This window comes from Liolophura sinensis, chromosome 6 (genome assembly GCF_032854445.1).
Source record: "Liolophura sinensis isolate JHLJ2023 chromosome 6, CUHK_Ljap_v2, whole genome shotgun sequence".
Taxonomy (NCBI): domain Eukaryota; kingdom Metazoa; phylum Mollusca; class Polyplacophora; order Chitonida; family Chitonidae; genus Liolophura; species Liolophura sinensis.
The window spans coordinates 16251421-16273636 of NC_088300.1; positions in this window are offsets into that span (position 1 = coordinate 16251421).

Sequence of the window (22216 nt, forward strand, 5' to 3'; positions counted from 1 at the left end):
GGAATGCACTTTGTCAAAGTGCCATAAAAATGTGGTCAGTCGCTACATACTGTAGTACGAATAGAGTGGTGCTGTATACACGGCAACGCAGTTTTTTCAAAGGTCATATACATACATTGCGAGTTTCCAAGTTAATGGAAGGTGTTGGAACTACGTCCTTGGTAAGCCATAGGATATTGAATAATAAATATGAGGCTGAAAAATCAATTAGCAAATGAGGTTTCTCATTGGTGACACTGGGGAGGAACCCAGAGACCATAAAAAAGATCTACCTACACAACATTTAAATTAATAAAAAAAATTCCGATGTTTTAAAAGCTAATGGTACATTTACACATGTTGGCAGTATCAAAATTGTCTTAAAAACATACAAACCCAAAACCATGCAAGATACACAAGGATGATCAAAATGCATAGCATAAAATCTTTGTTTTTCAACTTTTAACACAATGTTTTATACCAATAATTGAAAGCATGACAATTTGTTGAAAAACAGATAGTATGACAGATACATGTTATCACTCGAATGAATGAAGTGCTGTCGGTTTTTTATTGTGATATAGTGTAGAAAAGCAAAAAGCTTTAGTCTTTCTTTTATTTATCCACTTAGAGAATACATTACTTACAAAGAGAAGCAAGGTTTAAGGTTTGAGGAAACACTGAAATCTCCAAAATTCTGACACAAAGCTGTTGACGAATCAGAAAAAGTAAATGTAGGAATTACACAATAGCCAGAGGTTTGCAGTCCACTAGGTGAACCCAGTAACCCAGTGACTCCCTACCACTGACAGACTTCAGGCCTGTCAACACTGTCCCTACCACTGCCACACTCCAGGCCTGTCATCAATGCCCTTACCACTGCCGGACTTCAGGCTTGTCATCAATGCCCTTACCACTGCCAGACTTCACATCTGTTACCAATGCCCTTACCCTTGCCAGTCTTCAGGCCTGTCACCACTGCCTGACTTCAGGACTGTCATCAATGCCCTTACCACTGCCAGCCAGGCTTCAGGCTTATCACAACTGTCCCTACCACTGTCAGACTTCAGGCCTGTCACCATTGTCCCTACCACTGTCAGACTTCAGGCCTGTCACCATTGTCCCTACACTGTCACACTTCAGGCCTGTCATCAATGCCCTTACCACTGACAGCCAGACTTCAGGCCTGTCCCCATTATCCTTGTCAGGGTTCATGCCTGTCATCACTGTTCCTACCTACCACTATCACTGTTTCACCAGTGTGTCTTCAAGCACACTGACCTGTCCAACATATTAATTATCTTGTCTTTTGTTTTAAATTTTCTCATAATAATCAACTCTTCCATAACAGCATCTAACACACATGGCATATGAACTACAACATGACAGACTCATCCTATGATGATCACAATGGTCATGTAAATACCTGACAAAATACAATACTCAACAATCTCTTCACTACAAATGATAGAGAAATCCTAATAATAAACCTATTTATTTATTTGACTTGTGGTTATGCCGTTCTCAAGAATATTTCACTTGTACGGCAGTGGCCAGCAATATGGCAGGAGAAAACGTGGTAGAGCCCAGGAGAAACCCACGACCATCTGCATGTTGCAGACAGAAATTCCCATATATGGCATTGGTGAGAGGCTCCTGGTTCACTGCGACGTCCTCGGTCCATCAAAAATAAAATGTGATGATGAAAACTGATATACATGTATACTTACATTCAATATCAGACCAATGTCTGCTGGCAGGTGAGATCATGTTGATGATTTGACACCACTGCAATAACTACATGCAGACTGGTCACAGTTCTGAATTACAGTAGGGCTCAGGGGCCAAAAAATCTAGTAATACAGGCTTAAAATGGAACACCTGTGATAGTCCAATATATATCCCAGATGCAGGCAGGTAAAATATTGCAGGTATCAGGCTGTAGGGTTAAATCTGTAGAACACAATACGGAGGCAGCGTTCAGATGAAGGGTTGCTTTCTAGTGGCTGCCGACTGGCATCGGACAGTCCCATACAGAACTATTACACCTGCGTTCTATAGGTCCGTCCACAAACCCCCTTATGATGCCGCCTATCTGCTGCTTAAAGTATCCTGGAATTAATCACCAGGCTAACTGTTCACTGTCTGCCGCCTTGGTCCAGTGTCTATTGATCTATACAGTTTTACGGCAGTGTAAAACTCTGGCATCCACAGTTCGCCAATATATAAAGGCATCTCCCGGGCACCAACTACATGTATTGTTGTGCTACAGGCTTTATACGGACAGTGCCAAGTTCATATATATATATATATATATATATATATATATATATATATATATGTGTGTGTGTGTGTGTGTACATGGGACTCTTCATAATGGATACTAAAGCAGCACACTACACTATAAGTGCCATTAAACAGCCAGAAAAGACCAGTGACATTTACTATACAACATCACCACAATTAGGCATAATTGACTGTCAGATGCCTGATGAGGCTGGCCAAATAAATCGGCTTTTACACCACTCATGTGGAAGCTGGGATGTTATATTCATGCGGAGGTTACATGTCTGCAAAGTAATATGTATATATAGGCCGGTGTAAGATCAAGGTAATCAGCAGTTTATAATACAGATGTAATGGTACTTAAATATTCATTTGATATGTCCTAGAGTACCACTCATACATTATCCTAAATGACTGAATGCTGGTACATGTATATATTATAGCTAATTGTGTATGAAGCTTGTACTCATTTTCTATAGGTGTACTCTGAAATAATCAATCATTTTACCAGCCCCAATTTCCCTAATTTTAATCATGTGAGCATTCAATCAATTCTAATTTTTTTGTTTTTATTCTATTCCTCTTGAAACTATAATATTCACTATATTTTGGAGACACATTATATTCTGTATGATATAAATCTGAACCACTAAAAGTTTCAGCATGTGGATTTGGTTTTTTCAAATGAAAATCTTTGCAAAACAACATGGGCAGAATATCCCAATGGATTCATTTTGTATTTCTGGAAACGGAATGTTGGGAACTAGCAGCAAAACACCGACAACTGTTACCTGTCTTTGAAATCCATTACTCTTTTAACTGCTGTAATATGTCATGTAACAAAAACCTTACAGTAGAACTTTTATGAAACAATTACTATTCTATTCTGATTGGTTGATGTAAAGAAAACAAAGCTAAATATCCAGATCAGTTTACAATGCAAAACCTGGACCGGCACACTGACTGACCCTGCTCTGGTTTCTCTCTCTATGTCTTTAATTATATTTTACATCTGAACTATTAATATTGTTATATCTTTATATTTACATCATGACATCCAGCTTCAGTGACATCCCCACAAAAGTGAAGTTAGTAAAATACTTTGATAGAAGAAACACAAGATCAACATCTAGATAAAATATTTTCTTTTTCATCTTAAATTTTTAATGTTGTCCTTAAACTATGAGAGCTGCCATGCTGATTCTGTTGGCATTTATTTTTAACGCTTTTTGTCAGGATTGCATTATTGTATAATCTTTTCCAAATCAAACAAACAAACAAATAAAAAAAAGACAAGAAAATAAATACATAAATAAATCACTTGATTTACACAATTTGTTTCAGTGGTTTAAAAAATAAAAACGCCGAAATAGAGAGAACTATTGAGTTTCAGGCTAGCTGGCAGTGTGAGCAGCTGTTGCCTATGGATGGCCAGGCTGGTGAAACACCAGACTTTGACAATTGAGTTAGCGCCACACAGCCTGCTGCTGATTATGACATAGCCCTCTTTACACAAATTGACACGGTCGTTTCATCAGAAACCCTATTCAGCAAAAACCAATGTTTGATTTCACCGTCTGTCTGGCCTATTCACTTCTGGTTCAATGCAGTCATCTCTAATGACTGTGGCAGACTAGTTAGTGCCTGGACCAAAGAAGAGAGTTCCGGTTGCTCTGGTAAACCATGCTTGACAACTCCTTGTCTGACGCTAAACTCTGATTGGTTCTGCCCTCTTGACACTCTTCAATCAAAGCCTAGCCTCTAAAAACTAATACAGCTTTATAGTCTTCACTCTCAGACAAGATCAAGCCAGGCTTTTGTGTCCATCCTGACATAATCTACCAGAAAAACTCAGGGAGTCAAATTTCATCTGGTGTACAAACTTTTTCCATGAACAACTGTCCATATTGTTGAATCACTACACTCCCGTTTGCTTTTCAGCTCTGGACAGTGTGATGAAGCCACCCAGGTCAGGTCAGCTCCTATAGAAATTCAATCAATTAATTGTCCATTCACTACTTCCTCTGCTTTTCATGACCTTGAAATCAACTGCTAAAGCCAGGCTTAGCAGTGTCAGAGATCAACATTCTGATCAACATGACTACTGCTATGATGCCGATGTCTTGCTGGCACTGCATTAGGCCTTAGAAATACGTACCTACACTGTTGAATGGGCACACAGTCTTTACATGCTAATTATTTAAATAACTAGGAATAACATGATTTTGATATGTTTTCATGTAATAAGATGTCTAAGATAGGTCTATATACATATAGGTTTACATGTATGACTGCAGCAAAACGTGATGCAGTCATGATTAAATTCAATTAATTTCAACAAAATGTACTTTTACAAAACGACGAAGTGATGGTGGCAGTAAAATCCATACAACGTCTGTCATGTTCCAAAAGGCATGTCTTTTATATTGTTCTCAGGTTGTCATTGGTAGGCTGTCATTGGTATGTTGATGGGGTAATGGTTAGGCCTTCATACACATACCTTTTTCTCTGGCAAGATCTTATCCATGCAAAAGTTTCAAAACTGGTGAAAGATGTATCAAGCCCTGCTGATGTACTTAGGCTATGCTCATATATTCATGGCATGAAAGTTTATGGAATGTCAGCTGAGAGATGTACAGATTTAGTCCATTCAAAAGATTTGTATTTCTTGACACTGCCATCATAATTAATGGACAGTGACAGAGGAGATGACTGACCCCGCTAACATTTCATTCATGACAGACATTCTGTCTGATTCTGAAAGGTCCTTACAATGGGAAATTGCTTTGAAGTTGGGTAGGATGTTTCCATTAATATATATATGATACTAGCATGATACATGTACATCACATGATACACATTGAGTTTCCATGAGTGCAGGATCAGATTAGCAGCTGTCACAGTTGGTGATCAGGAGTAGTCTGCTGCCGTTTCAAACAACACAATAACTAGTATTAACCACAAAATTGCATAACCTAGCTACCTGGGCATTTAACCCCGCGTTATAGGTGATTCTGTTGTCAGCTGAGGTAAAATATGCGTCCAAATGCCTTCATATCATTGTTAAACAAGAACATGCATCACCTTGTCTCATGGTTGTCAGCTGTGGAACATGGGAGACAACTCTGGCCACTATTCCAGTGCCCTATACACATTGAAGAAACAAACACCAAATACTTATTGATTTATTGTACTAAATTTCGCCCTTGGATTATCATTCATGACATTATGTTATCAGCCAGAAGTGATTAGCTGTTTTCTCTATATATTAACGCATTAGTTAACAAGTGTCCAGTGGTCCTCCTGAATGGTAGAATTCCAGTGATACCGTAATTCTTCTCATTTTTGGGACAGATATTAGTAGTGTTGAAAGCAGAATATTACATTTCTTTACCAACGTTTTGGAAAAGTAAACACATGAGTTTGTTGTTCATTAGAGAGTCTAACCATGTGAGAAAAAAAAAATCAATATTCCTGCAAGAATTACATATATATTGGCTAAGATGAGCAGACTAGGTGTCCCAAAAATTAGAAGAATCTGGAGCAGCCAACTTTATTCTGTTACATGTGAAATATTTTATCTAGGCTAGTAAAGTGGGTTGCAACATTGTAAAATTGTTGCAACATTGTAAGATGCTCACTTTGATATCATACTTACAGTCATCTACTGTACAAATATGTAAAATGATACATCTGTTCCAAACTGGAAAAAAAATATTGCACTACATATATATATATATATATATATATATGTGGCACCATGTGTAAACTACAACTTTCAATTATTAAAGGAAACATTTGCTAAACTGTATTAACACATACATCTGTAGACAGAAGTTAGTAGTTTTTATTCACTTACTGAGACAGTCAAAGAAAATAAGCAGCTTGAATTTCTTATTTCTTCAACTGCAAACACCGATGAACTGTGCAGCTTCACATTTATTCCTAACTGATTATACTGTTCTTGACTTGAACACACAAATATTTCTGACCTCTTTTATGAATATTTAGCTTTAGTATTTACACGACTGTCTACTAAATATGGGGGAAACATGAACATGTTCTTAAAGGAAGATAAACATAAAAATACTATGCAATGCAATTAAAACAGCCTTGAGCACATGTACAATGTAATGATAATATAATATAATGGTTTGTTATAAACAGTAGATCTTCAAGTGCCATTTAGAAAGTTGTGAAACATGAAGCAGGAGACTACTTTTTAGGACAGCAACTTTTCTTTTTATTTCAGACTGCTGTTGCAACCTCTTACCTCTGATCTTGAAGAAAAAGGTCAATGTTGCTGAAAATCAACAGGGTTTTTCCTCATGCCAAGGTGTAAGTGTGGTGAACTTAGGCTAAACTGTTCTAGAGATAGCATGTTTACAAGTCTTTTATAAAATTTAACTTAAATAACCCAATGACCTTGAAGATAAAGGTCAAGATCATTGAAAAACAAAAGGGTTCTTCCTCAAGACAAAGTGTATGTGTGGTGCAAGTTTGGTGAATTTGGCATAAACCGCTCTCTAGCTCTTATATTTGTAAGCCTTTCATAAAAACCTAAATGACCTTGAAGCGAAAGGTCTTGACGAAGGTCTTGAAGACAAGGCTGAACAGCAAAGGTTAAACAGAGTAGGGCAGAGTTTTTGGCAAAAAATCGATCAGTGTCAAGACCAGTTGAATCTTTGCCATATTTTTAGAATAAAATAAAGTTCCTAAAGTTTCTAAAACAGGCTGTGTTGTAAGGACTCATATCCAAAAACACCACAAACAAATTTTCTTTCAATGAACCAAATTCTCAACTTATGATTTCATCACACGAGTGATGTAACTTCACAAAACCACTCGCAGATCAGTGGGCAATATTCTTTGGTATAGCCTCTCTAAACACATTCTAATTCTAATTACAAACTTGAATCCAGTCATCCCCTCTCTCGATCCACAAGAAAGAACAGAAAGGAAAAACTATGTGAAGTTTCTGCAACTGAATCAAGACATAATAGATTCACAAAGGCAATATCATATAGCTGACTTATTTTACAAATATTTAATTACACACAATTCCCCTGTACAGCTGTTTAATGGGGTTGGATCACTATGACACGTCTCACCTGGGTGATCAAATGACAGAGCCTGCTGCCATGTAGGTCATCAGCACCAATGTATTAACCTTCAAAGATGAACAAGTACATAATGGTAACACTAAAGAAGCAAGTATTTGTTTGCTTTAAGGTTGCCTTGTGCATTTGACTATACTGATGTTAAATGACTTGAGTCAGCTTATAAACTGACAATATGACATCCATCAAACGCCATTAAATAGCGGTCACATGTGCCAGATGCTCCACGTGGGTTTGTCCTAAAAATAGCACCAGCGTGCAAATGTAAACATTGATTATGCCTACCTTTTGGTCCGAGCAGTTGAAAGATTAAACAGAAGAGGCTGTGAAAAACCTGAAGTAAACCCATCGTGCCTGCGTCAAGACTCAATCAATAGCACTCTGGAATTTTCTTCTGGAGCCAAAACCAGCCCTGTTATTTGAGAATTACGGGCTGTCATCAGCTCCTCATCAATCAAAGGCCGTCTCGTCGCGAAACCACAACGACGCGCGGGTCTCCATTTTGAAACATTGATTCCTATGCCTGAATAAATTATCTGCCATTGGTGGATTGGCAACAGGCAAAGCGTTTTGGGCTCGACTATCATACATTACCAAATTCTAGGTTCGAAGGTCAGCGTTAGGCTGGCTTTGGTGTTGCATCCATTCAATCTTGATAAACGTCTATCGTCCACTGACTGCCAGCACAGATCTGTCAGTGTCAAACTGAGCGCTCAGATTTTTGACTCGCGGCGTCACGCTGGTCTGGGCACAGCGCGACGCAATCGCGATGATGCCGACTTCCAAACAGTCTTACGATTTTATATTCTCAGCTTACGCATTTGATAAGTGTGTACGTATTCAGCGAATCTAATCAGGTCCATGGGCTTACTCAGTCTTTCTTCACAGACTCACAAATTCTAGCATGACAGGTCAAAGATGCAATACTTACGGAACATATTGGACAGCTATGGTGCTCTTGGCAATTCCAACCTCCTGTCCATCAGCTGCTGTATATATCGACTGCATGCGATCAGCGATGGCCGCGCTAGCCGGTATATGTCTTGATGCTGATGGAGGAATAAAGATCATATATGGCCGGCGTTTCAAGAGAAATGGTTACAGCTAGGATAGCTAAATATGACTCATCCATGTTCTAATATGTTGTTATTATGTAGGCTTAGGTCCTAAGTCTTCAGATTATTTAGTTCGATTCCATTCAATTTATTTGCACCGCTATAGGCCTACAGTGTGACAAGGTGCAAAGGACAATAAATGTGTAGCAAAGACCAAACAACGCCACTAAGATGCCGGCCGAATTGCATGGGGTAATTAATTATGACATTTTTGTGTATTACAGATAAAAGTACCATTGCTTAGCACTTAATGTATAGGACCACATAGTTAAAATGTGTTGCCACATGAAGGCCAGTTATTGTACACTTCATATAGAAACCACGTTCCTCAAGGAATTGGACAATACCGTTGCACAATCCATAAATCCATGCATCATTGGCCGAAATCACCAATTAAAAAACGGATTCTTCCATTTTCTGACTAATCAGCAAATGTCTGAAAACTGAACAATTTTAATGTAGTTTTACATGCCGTGTACTCAATAATATATTTCACGTATACAGGACGGCGGCCAGCATTGTGGTGAGAGAAAACCGCGAGTATACAGAGCCCATGGGAAACCCACGACCATCTGCAGATTGCTGAGAAGCCTTCCCATGCACGTAAGTATTTGACTAGCCCATAGTTAAGCTCATACAGACTTCCAGGCGGAGAATTTCACTAAACAACCGGCTTGAACCCTACCTTATTTTTACAGCCTGAAACGCCGGAAATTTAATAGGCCTAGGTCAAAGCCAGCATTGGTAAACCATCTTTCAACAGTGATCCAGCCGTTTAACTTTCAAATCGGACTACTTAAACCAACGTCTGCCATGTTTGGAATTCAACTTCGGGCATGGTGATGGGCCGCGCAAATTTGATCTTACCCAACATTCTCTCTAAGAATTGTATTCCCTGTAAACAGAATGTTGGGTGAGATAATAGAAAGAATTACTGAAGCTGGCTGTTCTTGGAAACTTGCTATAGTGGTTTTTTGTTCAGATTTGGTGCGGGTTTCTCTGATATGTTGGTCGTGGCAGTTTTTTTTTCAAATACATTGCGGCGTGGTTGCATCATTGATATGAATTTGAATGAATAGCAGGCGATGTATGTAGCGTCCTTTACGCATTTGTACGAAACTTGATTCATCGTTCAGTCGGTTACAAACAGCGCTTTTAGCTAAACCAGTGATAACTGGATATTTTTTTGGATATTTTTGGATACTTTCTATGGTATTTATCTGGCCTTCAGTGATATTGTCCCCAGTTATATTTTCCATATTCCATTGGTGATGTTATAAAACATTTATACATAGTTTCTAAACATTTTCCACTCAGACGATATCTAAGACCTCTGCAGGTGTATAATTTGTATTGGCAGCCTCTGCAAGTTTGCCCATTTCATGACACCATGGTTTAAGAATGACCCAGACAATCACATGTCAGTTTCTATCAGCGGGTTGCGCTCCAGATTACCACTATTGATATAGCGCAAAGTAATTGTCCCCTCGCCCCGCGGGTCACGGTCCACAGCACAAAGACGGTAACATTCGCGCGCAATTTGCTCCTTTCTACTGCCGTATGGCGAGGGGACGAGGACGATCACCGTTCGGACAACAATCTCATAAATTTACAAATAATCTCATAAATTTACAAATTTAAAAAATTACGAATCTTGTGTACCGATGTAACACATCAAGTATTTATTTATAAATTTATTTATTTTATTGGTGTTTTGCGCTGTACTCAGACAGAGCGTCCAAAATCTTTCGCGCCCTGCGTCATGATTGTGTGTATTTCCGCTTAGCACGGGGGTACGGGGGTACGGGGGTAGGGGGTCGTATGTTCATCGTATTGAATTAGATCGCCACGTTGAATAGATGAACAGCTGCGATCAAAGCGCAACTGAGATACATATTTTGTTGTCGACAACTGATATTCTAGCATGGTACGCGATTTGAATACTGATTTCACCCAGTCGCCTAAAACATACCTTGCTTCTTTCTAAAATCACTGAAAACTGTTGACTGCTTCTCTTTGCATGATTCCGTCCTATTTTCGTGATTAATATACTTTCTTAGTTCTTTGGTGGTTTGTGTTATACGTCCTTTTTGGACAGTATGCGAGTATTGACCTGGAACCTTCTTAATAGTGAACGGTTGGTATACGAATTTCTGTTTCACACAATAGATTCAAGAATATTTCACTCAGATTCATATTCATTATATGGCAATTGCATGAACTTCTCGTCTGTGGATACTCATATATAAACCTTTCACATGTTACGTCGTGCATCATCATCATAATCATCATAATTTTGTTGACAACTGCGTGTTACATAGCTCGCTGCCTTATTGAACAACACGGGCCTCCGTGAGCAATGACTCAAGGGTCTCTCATCAAGGCGGTCGCTGTGAGTTAAAAGTCCAGCTCATGCCTGCTTCTTCTCCGACCGTATGCTATGTGTGAAGGTCCTCCATAAACCTGCGGACGGTCGTGGGTTTACCCCCGGGCACTGCTCGATTTCCTCCCGCCATAATGCTGGTGGGATCAATCTCTAAGAATTTAAACCTAAGTACGTTAAGTTTTGACCCATTGTTGACATGGACAGTTCCCTTGTCCATGTTATATATTTATTCATTTGTTTATTTATTTGATTGGTGTTTTACGCCGTACTCAAGAATATTTCACTAATACAACGGCGGCCAGCATTATGGTGGGAGGAAACTGGGCAGAACCCGGGGGAACCCCACGACCATGCGCAGGTTGCTGGCAGACATTCCCACTTATGCCTGGAGAGGAAGCCAGCATGACATGGACTTGAACTCACAGCGACTGCATTGGTGAGAAGCTTCTAGGTCATCACGCTGCGCTATCGCGCTAACCAACTGAGCCACGGTGTCCCCCCTCCCATGTTATTTACGTTTAATTTGTGCCATACCGCCTTCAAGTTCACAAATAAAAAACCAAAAAGTGCTTCATATTTGGTCTTCAGTTTTTAGGTTAAGTAAAAAGGTTTTCCTAGTTTTATTTTTGGGATGACTTTATCATTCCATAATATTTAGTTAAAATATGGGTCATCAGGTTTTCTGACATGCTTCCGAGATGGCCATATTTTTTTTGTTTTTGTTTTTGTTTTGATTTGTGTGTATGAACTTTTAACAGATCCTACTTACAGTTTAATAATAAATTGCTAAATCCACCACATTTATCAAATATTTGTTTAACTCTCGACATCTTGACGATGAAACCTACAGGAACTGTTATTCCAATCAGAGTTATCTCCCCTGAACATGTAAATCTTTAGGTACGGCGTACGGTCGAAAATGGCAGACTTTCCGTTGATAAAGTTGGGATCGTTGACGATGAAGCAGATCTTTAAAACCTTAACTAAATCCATCCGAAATAGGGCCACGACATCTCCTTTCTTCAGAACTTACATTTGTATGCCACCAGCACAGGGTATGTACAAGTTGTAACAATATGAGTGCCCTTCGTCGCCTAAAGCGTCTGTCATCCTCCCCGTGGAGATCGGTTACTGGCCAATGAGGTAGCAGACTCGAGCCCGCCCTTCGCTGATTCGGCTGCTGCTTTAAACCTGGGGTTTTGATAGCGAGTCTGCTTGGCGAATGCCGATGCATTACCCCCACGAACACTCTTTCTGACATTACCAAGTTAGAATACTGGTAGCGAAATCAGTTGGTATTGCATATCCTTTTAGTTGTAATTACTTTTGAACATCCCGATTTTTCGGAAAATAAATCTCGTGAATATTTACGGGAGATTATCTATTTTCATTTCATTTTTTGCACCGGTATGGTATTTCTATGTATGTTTATTTCATATTTCGACCGCTTATAAAACCTGAACAAAATTAGTCGATCAGTTTTAGGTAAAACTTTATTTAAATATTTATATCTTTTACAATTTCCACCACAGTTAAAATTTTCCACCGCAGTTGAAATTTTCCACCGAAGCGAAAATGGTTTCCACCTTCGATTAAGATGACTTTCGTCTCGGTGGAAATATTTCAGCTGCAGTGGAAATAATTTCTCATGAGAAATTATTTTCTGTGTCACAAAATTACGGCATTTATATATATTTTCTTTCCAAAATAAATCATTTTCTTAGCAAAGAAATATTTTCTTAACAAACCGTCTGATAATTAACCCCTGCACGGCCTAGCTAAAACCACGGACCGGTAACAGGTAGACCTGTGTACGTGTAGAAAACACAGAACAACATTGCAAACGAAATTCCAGGGCACAAATAAGAAATCGTTCATGGAATCTATTTACAAAAACTGCAATCAAACATAACGATCACCTGTGCATACATGGGGGCCTCCGTTGCTCATTTGCTTAGCGCGCTAGCGCAGCGTAATGACACAGGAGCCTCTCACCAGGTCGCTGTGAGTTCAAGTCCAGCTCACGCTGGCTTCCTCCCCGGCCGTAAGTGGGAAGGTCTGCCTGCCTAGGTTTAACCCCGGGCTCTACCTCCCACCGTGGTGCTGGTCGCTGTGGTAGAAGTGAAATATTCTTGAATACGGCGTAAAACACCGATCAAATAAATAAATAAATATACATACATGTAGGTGGGCAGAACTGGAACTGCATAAAGCTACGTCCTGAACTTCATTTCCGTAATTTCTTTCTTCCTCAGTGTACCACTGGATTAATGTTAAACTACAAATGTGGATTCTAGGACTGGTGAGAGCTAAAGAGGTAGAAACATTGACTGAAGAAAAGGCCGTGGAACTGGGGGCAAATATACTCGGAGAATTTGTCATATTCTCTATTGTTGCTGCAATAATTTATTTCAAATATCGAAGGCCTTCCATTCAAAGACGACTCATAGAAGAAGAAAGACGGAGGGAGGTGTCAGCACTGCAGGAATCTATATCTGAGTTACATCTTGCTATAGAAGTTCAATCATCCGAGATACGACAGTTACAAAGGACAGTATGGGACTTAAGATGATCTGTATAAATTAAAGTTTTTATTAACTATCGTGAGATGGACGTCTTTTCAGTCAATTTCAGTGTTTTTATCTTTCCATTCATATATTTATTTATATGGCGTCCTTCGCCTGTCGTCCACCATGGTTTTGCATAGCAACGTTATAACTATCTCGTGAGCTAATGGACCAGTTTTCACCAAAATTGTCGTAAAACTTCTCGAAAAGAGCTTTTAGCGTATACCACATTTTGGGGTTTCTTTGTTTGTTCGATCATAGCAGGCATATAATACTTCACGAACGATATCCCCAGAACGGTTGAGCCGAATATATAATGAAATTAAACGTCTGAAGCTTAATGTCACGGACCTTAAGGGCTAACCAAATTCTTACATAACCTTACGAGGCTATACGAACTAGTTGGTTGAATACAAACGAAGTTTGGGGTGTGTGAATTGATAGTTCCTATAGCTAAAGTATGGAACCGAATATTCAGTATTGAAGATATACTTTATTCGGAAACCAATTACATGCTGTATAAATCTGCCTTGGATTCTATTGTAATCTGTTTAAATGTATATGGGTGTTCGTTGCATATTGGAGTTTACTGTCAGATTATATATTTGTACTCACATATATATATATTGCATGGTCAGATTTAGCCTATAGCTGGATGCGTCCTTGTCCCTGGTAAACCTCTAGCCAGTGCCGGATTCGAACACTCGACCTCATTAATTAGTGATTGATTGATTCATTGTTGCTTAACGCCATACTCAAAAACTTTTCATTCATACGATAGCGGTCAGAGGCAAACCATTGACATATGGAAAGTTACTATACTTTCCCGCGTGTGACGACCAGACTTGCACTCCATATTGGTGGGAGGAAAGTGGTCTTAATCCAAGCGTTCCCCGCTTAATGTCACTCTAATTTTGTTTTCACTCTAATACCTTATACATCCTGTTCACCGCGACCTGGTCTGCAGATTTATATATGTAGATTTTAGTGCCTTAGTCTGGCTGATTCGTTAATGTGTCCTGCTCGTCTCAGTCCATCTACCCATGACCAATCAGATGGTGGCTAATTCCTCCACGGCTTTAGGTCGGGAGGTTGTTCGACCAATCAAATGCTGGTTAATTCTCATGCGGCGTTAGATGGGGAGTTTGGTGGAACAATCAGATACTGACATTCTCAGTATTTTCAGTGGACTAATCAGATGTTGGCTAAGTCTGAAACGCGTTTAGATCGGGAGGTTGTTGAAACAATCATATGCTGGCTAATTGTGATGCGGCTTTAGATCGAGAGGTTGTTTGATCAATCATATACTGATTAATTGTGATGTGGCTATAGATCGGGAGGTTTTTTAACCTTTACTGGCGAAATAAAAATGGTGTATGGGTTTTTGTCGATTTCTTTCACCCAGTAACATAATCTGAAACCATGGCGTAGACCTCATTTGTAGACCTCTCTAATGAACTAATATATGAACATATATAGGCCAACCGTACCTTTTCAATAATTACAGACATTTACTAAATGAGACACACTGAAAGCAAGCCAGTAGATCGTAGAAGTCTCCCGCGAAGCACTCACAGTGAGTGATATCGGCATGCCAGCTAGCTGGCTCAGCTGAGGTATAGGAAGGTCTTCCCTGGCCTATGAAGCCAACCTTTCCTATCAGCTTGTACACGGCAATTGACGATGCCCTCCCAAGGCATTATGGTATATTTCCTTAAAATGCGTCTGTAATTATTGAGAAGGTATGGTATATAAACTATGAGTGATTGTGGTCAAAATCGTAATTCCCATATTATTTGTGGACTAGAAGTACACACATTGTGTAGGCCTATAATTTGATGTGAACATGACTTGTGTTTTAGTGATACACAAATTTTGCACCCCTAATACAGATGTCATTGTTCATGTGTAAATTAATACATACACTCGTTTTTAGGGAGAAGAGCGCCACTGACAGGTCTGACAAATACCATTGTGTTTGTTTGATGCTTTATGACCTACACTTACCCAGGAATATTTCATGAAAATAAAGCTCTTTTGCTGAAAAAAACTTCCCCCAAGCAAAGTGGGTGTGGCATTACACTTTTGCAATCAAGAATATTGAACCGAGAATTTCTTCGTAGCATTTTATTATCATTTGTTCTGCATGATATACACACTGGCTGTTGTGCAAAGTTATTATTAAATTTGGTATGGAAATAAAATAAGGTTTCCTGATTTTTTGTTTTCGTTGACAGGCTGTAAATGCAGGACGGCATTCACCTGGGTTTAATGACGCACGGAGAGGACATTTTGTTCAGTTATTGACAGAGGAACCATGCGTGACGCGTGTAGCCAGCAGGCCAAAGTGCCATTCCGGTCCCGGAAAACTTAGTTTGCCTTCAACACTTTCTGGTTGTGGTTGGCGCCAGTAGAGCACCAGAGAGTGCTGACAACCCACTGTATCTATGAAAACTGTAGTTTGTCTGTCATATTATTCATGAGGATTTTTTCTTTTTACTCACGGTTTGGTGATTTTATCAACTGTTTGTCCTATCATAATTCCCCCAGCCGTACGAGGGAGTGCTTTTGACAGAACAACCTGGGTGTGGACTACATATTCTGACGAAATCCTTTATGATGAAATCTGCAGCATCGATTGCCCCAATATGAGTTCTCTCCCCTGTATGTATGACTCTTCAAGTGTCTTCATGACCGGCGAAAACCGAAAGAAGAGAGACAAACCATGGTAGCTTTTCCGTTGATAAAGTTGGGAACGTTGGCGATAAAACAAATAAGCAAACCTTTGGCCAAATTCATTCGAAATCGTGCTACGTCATCTCGTTTCTTTAGAACCTACATTTGTATGCCACCAGCCCAGAGTACGTATAGTCACTATGTTGTTGTTGTTTCCACATTATTTCAAGACTTAAGGAAGTCGATAACTACACAGATTCCTCTCACACACCAAGCTGCTAGGGGTTAACGATGTTGCATTTAATGATATCTGTTTGTTTTGTAATTTGTCAACCAGTATAATGTGAAGAAGCTAATATGCAGGGACATTTCATTACAGACTTACCGGTACCATACATTACTAGAGAAGGTCATAAATACAGATGCATTGTTTTTCTTCCTCAGTGTATCACTGGGTAGACGTGAACATTCGGATGAGGATGCTGGGACTGTCACGAGCTACAGAGGTACAAAGGCTGAATGAAGAAATGGCAGTGGAACTGGGAGCAGAGATGCTTGGAGAATTCGTCATATTTTCTATAGCTGCATCAACAATTTATTTCGAATATCAAAGGTCTGCCGTTAAAGAGAAATTGAAAGAAGAACAAAAACAGAGAGAGGTCTTAGAGCTGCAGCAGGCAGTAACCGAATTAGGGATTGTTACAGAAGTACAGGCAGCAGAGATAAGAGGGTTGCAAAGGACATTGTGGGACTTAGACGAAAGGACAAAGAAACTGAAAAGATAACCTGTAATGTAGTTTTTAAATATTAATTGGCAGAGAATGGTGTTCCCCCGAATGTTTTTAGATGAGTTTTATTTGCTGTCCTAAAAATACATCAATGCCCTGGAGTGGATTGTAAGTGTGCATCTAAGGCCACCATGATCTGAATTCATTATGTTATTTGATGACTGACGTGATTGTGCTTCCTCTGAAAACAGTTGAATTATGTCAGTATCTGGGTTAAAGTCCTATCCTCTGGCTGAGGTATCTGAATATGTACGGCACTGGCTTATTATCATCATGAATTGTGAGTGTTTGAGAGCATGGATATATATGTGTGTATGCCATAATGATATTTGGTAAAGACTGCAATGTATTAGGACCATTCAGTAAGGTATGCAGTGGTATGTAATGTCTACACTGTCATTATGAAAGTAAATGACCAGAATTGGTATAATGTCTTGAAGTATTACACTTACCTTTATTAGTTCAAGTTACTATAAGCTTAGGGGAACTGAAGAGAATGTCGGGGTGTAACCATTTGGGACAGACTGAAAGATAAATTTCTGTGTGTTAAACACATGTCAAGTAAAATTAAAGAGGATTTTAGGGTAAAAGTATATAAATATGAAGATGAAATAATTTCTGTGACACAAGCCCTTGTGCAATAATTTCTAATCTTTTAATCTTTCAGATAATTTTTTCAGATTATAGAGAGAAATGTCTGAGAGGGAAGGAGTCTAGGCAGTACATTTGTATCCCAGTTATAACTTTGATCACTTACCTCTTCTGGGGAGACCTTGTATGTGACATGTCTGATTTTTTTCTGTTGGATATCAGTTAGGGACAATCAGCTAATTGGGTTACAAAACCAGTTGCATTTATTGTAAATATGTGTTGACTAATGCAAGAAAGTTTCAGATGGGATTTGGGGGTGCAATCAGGAGTACTTCATTTATTTATTTCACTCTTGTTTTACGCTGTAATCAAGACAATTTCACTTATATATGATGGAGGCCATCATTGTGTGTGTGTGTGTGGGGGGGGGGGGGGGGGAGGGGAACAGGGCAGACCCCAGTGGAAACCCATGACCATCCGCAGGTTGTTGGCAGACCTTTCCACATACAGCCATCTTCAAGCATAGTGTAAGGTCTGCTTGTTAGTGGGTCACGGTTACCGGCCTTGATGTCTAAGTGTCTTTTATTGTTTTAAAGTATTGTACTCTTAATTTGAATCAAAAGATATCCCATAATAAAATTTGTGTACAGGTTGTCTGATTCATTAGAGATAACCAATTGCATGATGGTATTAGTACCAGACAGTGAAATCTCCAGCTTCACCTGTTAATGGCAAAGAGCACACTAGCATAAAGTACATGTCAGATGAAAGACTATTAAGTATTTGCCAGGGAAAATAGTTTGATTTATTTTTTTAGAATAATTTTCGACCTAGTAAAATGCATTGAAAACTTTGGATTCTTCTGTGGCCTGTTCTGACCAGATTGAGACCAATCATATCACTTCAGCTTTTCACCACTGGACACACATAGATTGCTATATTGCATCATTCAAAATGCATCTTCATTTAGCGCTATGAATGCATTCAACAAATGGATGTTGAAATAAACTATTTCACGCCAAAAATATTGCTATGATGTCACTGACACCTGGGACCCACACCCATCCACAGGTTGCTGACAGACCTTCACACATACAGTATATGTACATTTACATTTAATTCAAGAGGGGTTTGACGCCGTAGTTAATAACTTTTCAGTCATATGACGACGAAGAAATCCTTAGAGTGCGTGTAATGTGCCTCCTTGTTGCAGGATGGATTTCCACCGCTACTTTATCTCGTGCTGCTTCACTGAGACGCCTTACCGACGGCAAGTAAGTTGCCCCGCCCGAGCCATTATACTGATACGGGTTAACCAGTCGTTGCACTTTCTCCTTCATGCTGAACGGCAAGCGTTCAAAGACTTAGGTGTGACTAGACCCAGGACTAACCCTGGATCTACCGCTCCCGAAGCGGACGCTCCACTGACTGTGCTATCGGGGCCGGTGAGACTTTGATAGATTACAACCATATTTACATATTTATATTTTTGTTTCACTGGGATATAGCACTGTTTCACCTATAGCTGTATTTCACAACAGCCATTCAAGACCGGCCCCGATAGTACAGTGTGCAGAGCGTCCGCTTCGGGAGGCGGTAAATCCAGGATCTGTCCTAGGTCGGTAAGTTGTCTCAGTGAAATCTCAGTGAGCAGCGCTAGATAAGAGAGAAGGTGGGAATCTGTCCTACAACAAGGTGGCACATAAAGATGTATAGTTAAAGGATCCACATAATTACTTTCTCACATATTTATCACACTATATTTTCTTGATATCTGTAGGTTATAAGTTAATCCTTAAGTCACAGGATAATCTCAAGGGCACAACATAATCCGTAGGTCCCAGGATAATCCGGAATTCACAGCATTATCCAGAAAATCCAAGAAAATCCTTCAATCCGTAGATGACAGGATAAACCGGTGACTTGATGGGGTTTTGGGCTCGAACTATGATGACAGCGAGCAACATTTTCAAAATCACGTATGTGAATGGATTTTAGACATCTTTAAATACCCGTAGCTCTCGATAACGCAAGGCCCCTTTTACTCGCGCGCTTTAAGTGTTGTAAGGTGCCAAGTACAAAATACCTTGCAGATATTTGTGTTAATTTCAATCTTCAATATTAATTTCTTATATGCAACGGTGTAGGTATGAAGATCTTTTCTACAGGAATAAGGTACTTGGGAACAAAAGACTGTGACTGGCTAAAAACGCTACCCAGAACCAGTTTGTGGTCTAAAAACCCCCTTGGTTCATTCCCGGTCATCTAAGATGATCCATCTGCACCCCTGTCTTATCCTCATATAGCTTTCTCAATGTTTTGTTCTTTTTTTTTCTTCATATTTTAACATCCGTACATTTGCTGACCGTAATTCAGCTCTTGATGTGAAAAGTCATGTACAACGTAAAGGTTTTTCTTTTTCTAATAATAATTAAGACGGCCTCTTTAAGCGTAGTTTCGCTCTTCTACGCGGCAAGTGCATGTCATTCTGATGGCCCTTTTCAAGTGCATAGTGTCGATGTTATCAGAAAGGCGAGATAAGCTGTTATCAGAGCTTCAGTCCAAGCGTCGCCTTGGGCAAATGTGAACACATATTTGTTGGGTAAAGTATAGAGCATGACAGGCTTACATGTAAATTATATCTACACACATTCCTTCACGCCTGCTGTTTTTTGATGGTCTAGTATACCATGGAGGTATACATGGATGTAATTATGGAATTGATGATATTGAACGAATGCAGATAAAAATGACTGTTTACGTGATCTGGGTGATGGATCAAACGGTTGAATAATAGCTGTAATACGAGGGCGGGTCAGGGCCGAGTGTTAGAGGTGTTTTTATCCTAATCGCTTGGACGCAGGAGGTGCGGGTTTTAAACCCTGCCCGAATTGGGTTACAATAACCTCTCGATGAGGCTGGTTGTATAGCCTTTCACGCAGTCCAACATTCGTTAAGATCATGCGTATCCTCCACCAATGTAGTGTGCAGATCTGTATATCAAACGTAGGGAAGTTAGTCAGTAGCTTGTCAAAGGTCGATGGTTTTCCCCGGGCACTCCAGTTTTCTCAACCCATAAAACTGATCGTCATCGTAATATGAACAGTTCTGGAGTGTAGTGTTAAATAACCATCAAATAAAAGATAAAGTTGAATCCAATATACACTAATAGGCTACATATATAGGCCTATTACAGTTCCGTCGTGTAGGACGTAGAATACCGGTACCACTGTTCAATTTTCTCAGGGGTAAAATGTTACTTGGTATGCAGTGGATATACGCGCATGAGCGAAGGTGTGGATGTTCATTTCCGATATTGTACATGCATGGGGTCAGTATAACCACTCCTATCATTAATATCTAGGTTATAGCTAGCTGCTGTTCCAAGCTGTATATAGAGAGGAAGACACCGAATTCGTGCTACACATACTAAGGAGACTAAATGTAAATTCTTTGTGACAAAAAAAAAAAAAAGAAATAAAAAAAGAAATTGTCCAGATAGTGAAGTACGTGGGTAATTTACACAATACACAATTTCTGTAATTATATTCCGAATAATATGACAACGGATTAAATTTACATGTAATGCATCCACTGAAGACAATCAACGAAACCTTCTGACTTCAAAATTCTGGCGTCACGCAGTTTTTGCGCTGACAATTTATTTTCTGTGAAAGTTCCTTAATAAGGATGTGAGACTATATACAGAAGTTGCAAATCTGGTTCTGTTTGCTGTAGGCTGTTTTAAAGTTCAAAGGCTTCTTTCACAAAATGTAGGCTACCATTAACTGAACGTACCAGTGATGGACACAAGGGCTGCAGGCGTACAGGTATAACGTTGTCTGGATTTGTAGCACGTATATATATACATATGCAATGCTACGAGCGGTTTGTTAAAACAGAGACGACAGTTGGAAAAGGGAAATTCCCGCCCATATGAAATCTTTATAACAACTTAACCCATCTCATGAGAAGACATTGTTTGACCTGAACATGCAATTATTACATTGTAATTTAAAAAGTCATAAAAGCGAGGACTCTAGCAGAATGAGCAGACGAGGTTAGACAAAGTTCAGTTAAAGTTACAGCCATCCGTTACAGTCGATTGCGTGCAAACCAGTTACCTGTGACAGCCAATTGGCATTCCGTACGTACAAGTATCTGCGGAAATCCCTGTTCAAGTAAACAGTATGATAGCGAAAAAAAGCACGATTGACTTAAAGCTGAAAAACGATAAGATAAATTCCAGTTGATAGAAAGACTTCAGTTACCCATCGAATTAAAATATCAGAAGGCTTATATATTAGAGCCTTTGCTATATAGAATATATGCATTTTGTTTATTTTTTCAGGATTATAACTACAAGTCGATAAATTATTGACACTTTTTATTCAATAGATGTTGGTACTCTTATTACACTCTTGAGAGTGGTGTTCTTTTCATCATCTCTTTAAGAGACATAGGAATTCTGTCTTATATACAGTAAAGAAAATAACACCAATGACCTTGAAATTTGATCAAAATTCGCCCCCAGCAGGCCATGGTACCATGCAACACGAAAACTCGATTTCTTGAATTGCATAAAGAAATCAATCAACTGTCTTGGTCATCTAGAGAGCGGGATCTGCTTTCAGTTTCGTATTGCCTGTGGATATCATGGTACATGCCTTGTTAATTTTTTTTAAATCGGAAACATTGGCTGAATTTT